The following is a 10,022-nucleotide window of genomic DNA, read 5'->3' on the forward strand; positions in this document are numbered from 1 at the left end:
CCAATGTGTGTGTGTGTGTGTGTGTGTGTGTGTATACACATATACACACACATGTATGTGTATGTATGTGTGTACATGTATATATGTATATATGTATATATATAAATACACACACACATATATATCTATATCTATCTGTCTATCTATCTATCTATATATCTGTGTGTATATATATAATACACACACACACACACACACACACACACACACATATATATATATATTACTTATCCTTAATCACTGAATCACCTTAAACACTGAGGTATTGCCTCAGTCAAACTGAGACCTGGGGAACACCTTAGTTTAAAATCATATAATATATATATATATATATATATATATAATTTTTGTTCACTTCAACATTTCAAGTGCAGTTTCCAAATAGTTTTCTATTTGAATATTTAATTTGTTCTTATTGTCAACACTGTGGATATTACTAGCTGAGGGCACTAATCTCTAGAGTATATAGACAGCATTCTTTTTTTTTAAAAAACAAGGAGAGGATGTTCCATGTCTATTTCACAATTTACCACCATTCTCAGTTAGAATTTGGGCTGAATTAAAGTAAAAGCAGCAGGTGACTCTTGTGAGCAAGACAGACGAGTTATCAAGTATGGGGCCTAAACTGAGGTAATTCACTAATGAACTTCCTCTGCTCTGCTGTTCCTCATTTCACTCAGATGGCTTCTGCCATTATCTCTTCCTTTACCCCATCTAACATCTTCATGTTGCCACTCATTTTCTGTCTCTTCCTTTGCACTTGCTCCTTCGTTTTTGCCTGCAAACATGCCAATGTCTATTTCCATCCCTACTATCATTTTGTGTCCTTTTTTCCCTATGTGGCTAAACTTCTCAAAAAGGCAGTCTGCAATAGGTGTCTCCACATTTCTCTCACTGTCTTCTTAATCCATGACAATAAGGCTTATAACCTCAGCATTCTGCAAAAACTGCCCTCTCCAGTTACCAATGAACTCTTACTGGAAAAATCCAATGGCCTTTTCTTTATCTTCATTCTCCTCAGTTTCTTTGAAATCTTTGGCACTGCTGATCAGTCTCTCTTCTTATACTCTTTTCTCTCTAGGCTTTTGAGGTACCTCTCTCTCTTGGTTATCTTTCTACCTATTACGATGTTTCTTCTCAGTCTCTTTTTGCCTCTTTTTGTTTCCACAAAGCTTAGCACAATTCCTGGCATACAGTAGGCACTAAATAAATGTTTGCTGACTGACTGGTCCAAAAGCCCACTTTCTCCTCTCATCCCAGGAGGCATGGCTTTTTGTTCAGCTCATTCCTCTCCCAGGAATTAGCTTTCTATTTTCTAGCAACTTACTCATCACTCCTTCGACAAGGCAACTATTTAATTTAACATATGTAAGTTTCAAAGTGGAGGTAATCCATGGCTTGATGGTGAAAACAAAAGGGCCTGCTTTTCTCCCCTTGGTAGTATGGGGCTTATTATCAGACAACACTGCAGAACAATTTGGCCTGGAATATTTTCTTTTTCCTTCTAATTCACTGCTACTTCTGTTACACATATGCCTTAAGTCAACAGAAAATTTGCACTGGCAAATCCAAATTAGGTTATGAAATTTCTGCTTTCCTTCCAGGTTTGCTTCCATATATTCCCAATTTTACGGATATCATTCAAGTAAGCAGAATTGGCAAATTTGAATGGCAATTTGGAATTTAATACAATGTCACATGCATATTGAGAAAACATTTAGAATAGGATGATTTATAGGGCTGGCAGTTTTAAATGCATGTACAGTCTGCAACTGCAAAGAGTAGAACACTGCCCTGGGAAAGAAACAGCAGCGTGGCTAGCCTTCCTTCCATCTCACTCTCTTTCGTGGGATTGGTAACATGAGGGAGTAAATGGGATAGATAAGTAGGGAATGAATCTAAGCCCCCCAGAAAGCACAAGGGGAAATCTCAAAATTTATCTTGCTTACAGATGCCATTTCTGTGTCTGAAATAGTCATTGGTAGACTCTAGAAAATTTGTACCTGGTGTTATTGGGGTGCAATGATTCTGTGGACCTCCAGCTCAATCCATACTGGAAAAGGTCACCTTAAATACTCCAACTAGGACACTAACTTTTCCCCAATTTCTGCCATTCTCCACCCATCTACAAAGTCAAAATCTCCTTTCCTCCAACTAGTCATGTGAGATTGGAATTTGTCATTCTCCTAATAGTAGAGAAAACCAAAGACCTGCAGATAAAATATCATAGCATTTTCCTTCTTCAAATGGCTTATTTTCTTTCTTTTTTCTTAGAAAAGTGCTACAAAAGTAGGACTATTCAGGACATTTCCAAAGGCAATGGTATCCTCTGCCTTTTTAGGATTGAATTTTTATACTCCACCCCCAATTACTTAGCTGCTTCAAAGAACAAAATCATGAGAACTCCCACAGAGTCCAGGAGATGAATATTCATGAATCAGATTTACATGAATTAAATTCCTGGCAAGTTCATATTCATTTAGAAATTAAAAGAAAATCCAACATAGAGCTATAAAATAGGTTATCTTCAGCACCTTCCTATCAGTAACTTATTCCATTCTGACAGATACCCTTTCTGTATCCACCCAGTTTCCCAAAAACCCTAATGCCAGTTCCTGATTGACAAGGATTTTACCCAATGGGTATTTAGGAAGTGCCTATAAGCATGTCTCTGAGGACTGAGAACTGCTGTCCTAGGAACTGATGACTTTCAAGGATGTGGCTGTGGACTTCACCTGGTGGGAGTGAGTTCTCTTGTACCATCCTCAGAAGGAGATGTACAGAGAGGTCATTCTGGAGAATGCTCAGAACCTACTCTCCCAGGGTTAAAATCACTTCCCCTGGTAATTCTGAGTCTGCAATCAAAGTGAACATCTTCATTCCCAAGTGTGCAGGGTTTGGAGAATTTATTAATTGTTAGAAATAGGAAAATGTTGCTGTCCTGTGTCCAAGAGAGTCTTCTTCCTGTCTATCTTTCATGTAAAGTCTTTGTATTGTGATAGGAACATGAAGGTTTCCTTTATTGTTTCTGAAGATGTCTCTTTCAAATTCTCAGTAACTTCAGGTCAAAGATCAAATCAGTGTGGAAGAATCTCAGGGGTAATTTAGTCTAAACTCTATCTGAACATAAATTTTGCCTGCCAAATCTCTGAAAACAGCCCAAGCAATTTTTCTTGCAACCACTTTCACTTTGGGATAGGTCTAGTATTTGGAATATTCTTTTTTGAAAAGCATAAATTTGTAGCAAAATGGAGGCACAGATGGTGGGAAAGAAAGGGAAGGAATTAGCATTTACCTACTTCATCCCCACAATAACCTTCCAAGTTGAGGAGGAGAGAATGAGGCTGGTGACTTTGCACCAATTGGTGGTGCAAATTTGGATTTAACCAACTCATTTATAAGTCATGACATCCCTTTCCCCATTTCATGGTCCTCTTCAAAAATGAGGGGCAAACAGCAACCTGTGAGTAGTATTACCTGCCCCAATGGAAACCCAACAGACCAGTTCCAGTTGTACAATGCAGCTCCTTCCTCCCTTCCCTCTCTCCTCTCACTCCCTCCCTCTGTTCTCTCATTTTTATCTCTGTCCACATAGGGAATCATAACCCTGCCTGTGGGTGCTCTGCACAAAGGAATATAAATATTGATCACTGAAATCACACAAGATATCTTTAGGCTCATGAGCTAGATTTCTTTTTTAAGGATCATGCCTTAAACATAAATCATTCTAACTCTCACTGATTGTCCAATGACAGGTCCCAGCCCAAACCTACCTTGATCACAGTTTGGGTTCTGAAGTCTCAGAATGAATGTAATTGTTTCTTCTTGGCCAGAAAACCTAAAGGTATTTTGCTCCCAGACTGATTTTTTGTTTTACTAGTAAAAGAGGCCATTTTTTTTGCCGTATTTGTTTTTTTGTTGATATAACTTGATTTGATCAGTTTCTTCTTCTATACTTATAGCAATGGATTTAACACCCAAAATGCCTACCAGCAGCAATTTATATTTTATTAATTTATTTTTAATTATCAATAATAACTTCCATATGCTTTTGAGTTTAAAATTTTTCTTCCTGTTCCTCCCAACCACCCTCCCCAAGATGGCACACAATCTGATATAGGCTATACATTTACATTCCTATTACATATATTTTCACATTAGTGATGTTGTAAGTAAAAGTTAAAACCAATAGGAGGAATCATTGGAAAGAGGAAACAAAACTCAATAGAAGAGAAAAGAAAATAGCAGTTCAACTTTCATAGTTCATTCTTTGGATGTGGTTAGCATTTTCCATCACCAGGCATCTGGAGATGTCTTAGATTATTGTATTGCTGGGAAGGATTAAGTGGATCAATATTAGTCATCGCACAAAGTGGCTGTTATTGTGTAAAATGTTCTCTTGGTTCTTCTCACTTCACTCAGTATCAGACCATACAAGTCTTTCCAGGTTTTTCTGAAGTCAGCCTGTTCATCATTTCTTATAGCACAATAGTAGTCCATTACATTCATATACCACAACTTGCTCAGCCATTCCCCAATTGATGGGAATACTCTCAATTTCCAATTCTTTGCCACCACAAAAAGAGCTGCTATGAATATTTTTGCACTTGGGATCCTTTTCCCATTTGTACGATCTCTTTGGGATATAGCCCTAGAAATGCTATTGCTGGGTCAAAGGGTATGCACATTTTTGTAGCCCTTTGGACATAGTTCCAAATTGTTCTCCAAAATGGTTAGATCATTTCACAACTCCACCAACAATGCATTAGTGTTCCAATTTTCCCACATCTTCTCCAACATTTATCATTTTCCTGTTTTGTCATTTTGGTCAATCTGATAGGTGTTATATGGCATTTCAGAGTTGTTTTGATTTGCTTTTCTCTAATCAATAATGATTTAGATCGTTGTTTCATATGACTATACATGGCGTTACTTTCTTCATCTGAGAACCTGCTTTTTACCATTCATCAATTGGGGGGATGACATATTCTTATAAATTTGATTGAAGTCTCTATATATTTTAGAAATGAAGCTCTTATCAGAAAGACTGGTTGTAAAAATTCTTTCCCAGTTTTCTACTTTCCTTCTAATCTTAGTTGCATTGGCTTGGCTTGTGTAAAAACTTTTAAATTTAATATAATCAAAGTTATCCATATTTCTTTTCATAATGATCTATATCTCCTGTTTGGTCACAAAAATTCTTCTGTTCTCCATAGATCTGATAGGTGAACTATTCCTTGCTCTCCCAGTTTACTTATAGTATCAGCCTTTATATCTAAATCATGAACCCATTTTGATTTTATTTTGGTATATGGTGTGAGATTTGGGTCTATGCCTAGTTTCTATCATACACTTTTCCAGTTTTCCCATCACTTTATTTTTTCAAAGAGTGGTTTTTTATGCCAGTAGCTGAGGTCTTTGGGTTTATCAAATAATAGATTAGTATAGTCATTGACTACTGTGTCTTGCATATTTAATGTATTCCACTGATTCACCACTCTATTTTTTAGCCAATAGCAAGCAGTTTTGATGATTGCTGCTTTATAATACAATTTAAAATCTGGAATTGCTAGGCCACCTTCCTCCTGCATTTCTTTTCATTAGTTCCTTTGATATCCTGGGCCTTTTGTTCTTTCAAATGAATCTTGCTATTATTTTTTATAACTCTATAGAATAGTTTTTTGGTAGTTTGATTTGTATGGCACTGAATAAGTAAATTAGCTTAGGTAGAATTGATATTTTTCCAGTTATTTAGATCTGATTTTATTTGGGTGAAAAGCGTTTTGTAATTTTGTTCATACAGTTCCTAGGTTTGTTTCAGTAAGTAGATTCCTAAATATTTTATAATGTCTGCAGTAAGTTTAAATGGAATTTTTCTTTCTATCTCTTGCTGTTGGGCTTTATTGGTAATGTATAGAAATGTTGGTGATTTATGTGGGTTTATTTTATAGCCTGCAACTTTGCTAAAGTTGCTTATTATTTCAAGCAGTTTTTTACTTGATCCTCTAGGATTCTTTAAGTATATCATCATGTCATTTGCAAAGAGTGATAGCTTTGTTTCTTCTTTGCCTATTCTAATACCTTCAATTTCTTCTCTTATAGCTGCAACTAATGTTTCCAGTACGATATTGAATAACAGTGGTGATAATAGAGATTATTGCTTCACCTCTGATCTCATTGGAAATGCTTCTAGTTTGTCCCCATTACATATTATGCTTGCTGAAGGTTTTAGGTAGATGCTGTTTATTATTTTAAGGAAGACTCCATTTATAGCAATGCTTTCTAGTGTTTTTAATAGGAATGGGTGTTGTATTTTTTCAAAAGCTTTTTCTGCACCTATTGAGATGAACATGTTGTTTCTGTTGGTGTTGGTGTTGATATGCTCAATTATGCTGATATTTTCCTAGTATTGAACTTGCCCTTCATTCCTGGTGTAAATTCTACCTGGTCATAGTGTATTATTCTTGTGAAAAGTTACTGCAATCTATTTGCTAATATTTAATTAAAATTTTTGTATCTATATTCATCAGAGAAATCAGTCTACAATTTTCTTTCTCTGTTTTGGCTCTTCCTGGTTTACGTATCAGCACAATGTTTGTATCATAAAAAGAATTTGGTAAGACTCCTTCTTCACCTATTTTCCCAAGTAGTTTATATAGCATTGGAATTAATTTTCCTTAAAATATTTGATAGAATTTGCATGTAAATCCATCTGGCCCTGTAGATTTTTTCCTATGTAGTTCATCAATGGCTGGTTGAATTTCATTTTCTGAGATGGGGTTGTTAAACTATTTTACTTCCTCTTCTGTTAACCTGGGTAATTTATATTTTTGTAAATATGTTTCCATTTCACTAAGATTGTCATTTTTTTTTGGCACATATTTGGGCAAAAGGATTCCTAATTATTGTTTTAATTTCCTCTTCCTTGGTGGTAGTGTCACCCTTTTCATTCTTGATACTAGTAATTTCGTTTTCTTCTTTCTTTTTGTTAATTGAATTAACCAAAGGTTTATCTATTTTGTTGGTTTTGTCATAAAACCAGCTCTTACTTTTATTTATTAGTTCAATAGTTTTTTTAATTTCAATTCTATTAATTTTTCTTTTGTTTTTGGTATTTCTAATTCAGTGTTTAATAGAGGATTTTTAATTTGTTCTTTTTCTAGGTTGTATAGTTGTATGCCCAATTCATTGTTCTCTTTTTCTATTTTATTTATGTAAGCATTTAGAGATATAAAACTTCCTCTAAGAACTGCTTTTGCTGCATCCCATAAGTTTTGGTATGTTGTCTCATTATTGTCACTCTCTTGAATGAAATTATTGATTGTTTCTATGATTTGTTGTTTGACCTAATCATTTTTTAGGATTAAATTATTTAGCTTCAAAGTATTTTTTTAGTCTATCTTTCCATGGCCCTTTATTACACATATTTTTGTTGCATCATAATCTGAAAAGGACACATTTAATATTTCTGCCTTTCTACATTGGATTGTGAGGTTTTTATGCGCTAGTACATGGTCAGTTTTGGTGTATGTGCCATATACCACCGAGAAAAAATTATGTTCCTTTTTATCCCCATTCAATATTCTCCAGAGATCTATCATATCTAACTTTTCTAATGTTCTATTCACCTTCTTAACTTCTTTCTTGTTTATTTTGTGGTTAAATATATCTAGTTAAGAGAGGAGGAGGTTGAGGTCTCCCATTAGTGTAATTTTACTGTCTATTTCTTCCTGTAACTCCCTGAACTTCTTCTCTGAGAATTTGGAGCATACCATTTGGTGCATATATGCTTAGTGATAATATTATTTCATTGCATATTGTGCCTTTTGACAGGATGTAGTTTCCTTCCTTATCTCTGTTGAGAAGATCTACTTTTGCTTTTGCTTTGCCTGAGATCAGAATTGCTACTATGGCATTTTTTACTTCAACTGAAGCATAGTATATTCTGCTCCAGCCTTTTTCCTTTACGCTATATGTGTCACCCTTTTTCAAATGTATTTCCTGTAAACAACATATTGTAGGATTATGTTTTTTAATCCATTCTGCTATCTGCTTCCATTTTATGGGAGAGTTCATCCCATTCACATTCACAGTTATGATTACTATCTGTCTCTTTTTCTCCATCCTTTCCCCCCCTTTTATGCTTTTCTTTCTCCTTTTCCCTTTCCACCCATCATTAGTGTTTTCCTTTTGACCACTGCCTCCTTCAGTTACTCCTCCCTTCTATTAGCCCTTTTCCTTTTCTTCCTCTTTACCCTTACTGCTTCTTTCCTCTCTTCTATCCCCCCTGCCTTTTCTTTCCCCTTTTCCCTCCTACTGCCTTTAGGGAAAGTTAGATTTCTATACCTAACTGATTATATTATTCCCTTCTGGAGACAAATCTGATGAGATTAAGATTCAAACAATGCACATCCCCCTCCCTTCTTTCCCTCTTCTGTAATAGGTTTTTGTGTCTTTTCCATGTAATGTAATTAATTCACCCTCCTCTGCCTCCTTCTTTCTCAGTACATCTTCTTAGTTCAGACTAATCCACTTACTTGGATCCATTTAACCCACTTGATTAGATTTCTTTTCTATCATTACATCAGTCAAGTTATAGCCACACCTTTTATATATACCACACCTTTTATATATACTCCTTTAAAATGGTATAATAACAATACAGTTCTCAAGAGTTGTAAGTGTCATCTTCCCTTGTAGGGATGTGAACAGTTTGCCATTATTAACAACATATTGTATCTTTTTCTCCCATTTACCTTTTTGTGTCTCTATTGAATCTTGTACTTGAAGATCAAATTTTTTGTTGAGTTCTGCTGTTTTCATCAAGAAGGCTTGGAAGTCCCCTACTTCATTGAATATCCATCTTCTCCCTGAATGATCATGCTTATTTTCACTGAGTAGTTGATCCTTGGCTGCAATCCAAGCTCCTTTGCCTTGTGGAATATCATGTTCCATGCCCTGTGGTCTTTTAATGTAGAAGCTGCAAGGTCCTTTGTAATGCTGACTGTGGTTCCATGACATTTAAATTGCTTTTTTTTCTGGCTGCTTATTTTCTCTTTGATCTTGTAATTTTGGAATTTGGCTATTATATTCCTTGGTGTTTTCAATTTGGGATCTCTTTCAGGAGGCGAGCAGTGGATTCTTTCTATGGTTATTTTACCTTCTGGTTCTAGGACTTCAGGGAAGTTTTCCTTTATGATTTCCTGAAAGATACTCTCCAGGCCCTTTTTTTCACCACCATTTTCAGGTAGTCCAATTATTTTTAAATTATCTCTCCTTGTTCAGTTTTCCAGGTCAGTTGTTTTACTCTGAGGTATTTTACATTTTCATCTAGTTTTTTCTTTTTTTTTTGCTTCTGTTTGACTGATTCTTGCTCTCTCATAGAGTCATTAGTTTCCATTTGTCCAATTCTAATTTTTAACACATTGTTTCCTTCTGTTAGTTTTTGTACTTCCTTCTCCATTTGGCCAATTGCATTTTTAAGAGATTCATTTTCTTCAGTGTAATGTTTTTCCAGTTGGCCAACTATGTTTTTTAGGGACTTGTTTTCTTCAGTGTACTTTTTTTTCTGATTAGCCAATTGTACTTTTTAAGGACTCTTCTACTTCTCTCATTTAACTTTTAAAATCTTCTTGAGCTCTTCTAAGGAGACTTTTTGGCCTTCATACCAGTTCATATATACTTTTGATGTTGCAGATGTGGGTTTGTTGACAATGTTGTCCTCTTCAGAATTTCTGTCTAGATCTTCTCGCTTCTCATGTTATGAATCTATGGTACATTTCTTTTTACTCATGGGCTGGAATCAGCAAGGCTGGAACTTTCAGGCAATTTTAGGTTGCTGGCTTTCCTTTCTTTTGTCTTTCTTCAGCTCTTTCAGATGGGTGCTGCAGGGTGTTTATCTGCCTGGGGCCCTTTGCAGTACTGCCTCCCTTAGTTCTGCTGAGGCACTGGAGGATGCTCCTTTGCTATAGAATGCCAAGGCACCTGTTGGTTTTCTGAGCTGGTTTCCACTGGTTCACCCA

The sequence above is a fragment of the Phascolarctos cinereus genome, unplaced genomic scaffold, assembly GCF_003287225.1.
Source record: "Phascolarctos cinereus isolate Bilbo 61053 unplaced genomic scaffold, phaCin_HiC Scaffold_4;HRSCAF=312, whole genome shotgun sequence".
Lineage (NCBI taxonomy): Eukaryota > Metazoa > Chordata > Mammalia > Diprotodontia > Phascolarctidae > Phascolarctos > Phascolarctos cinereus.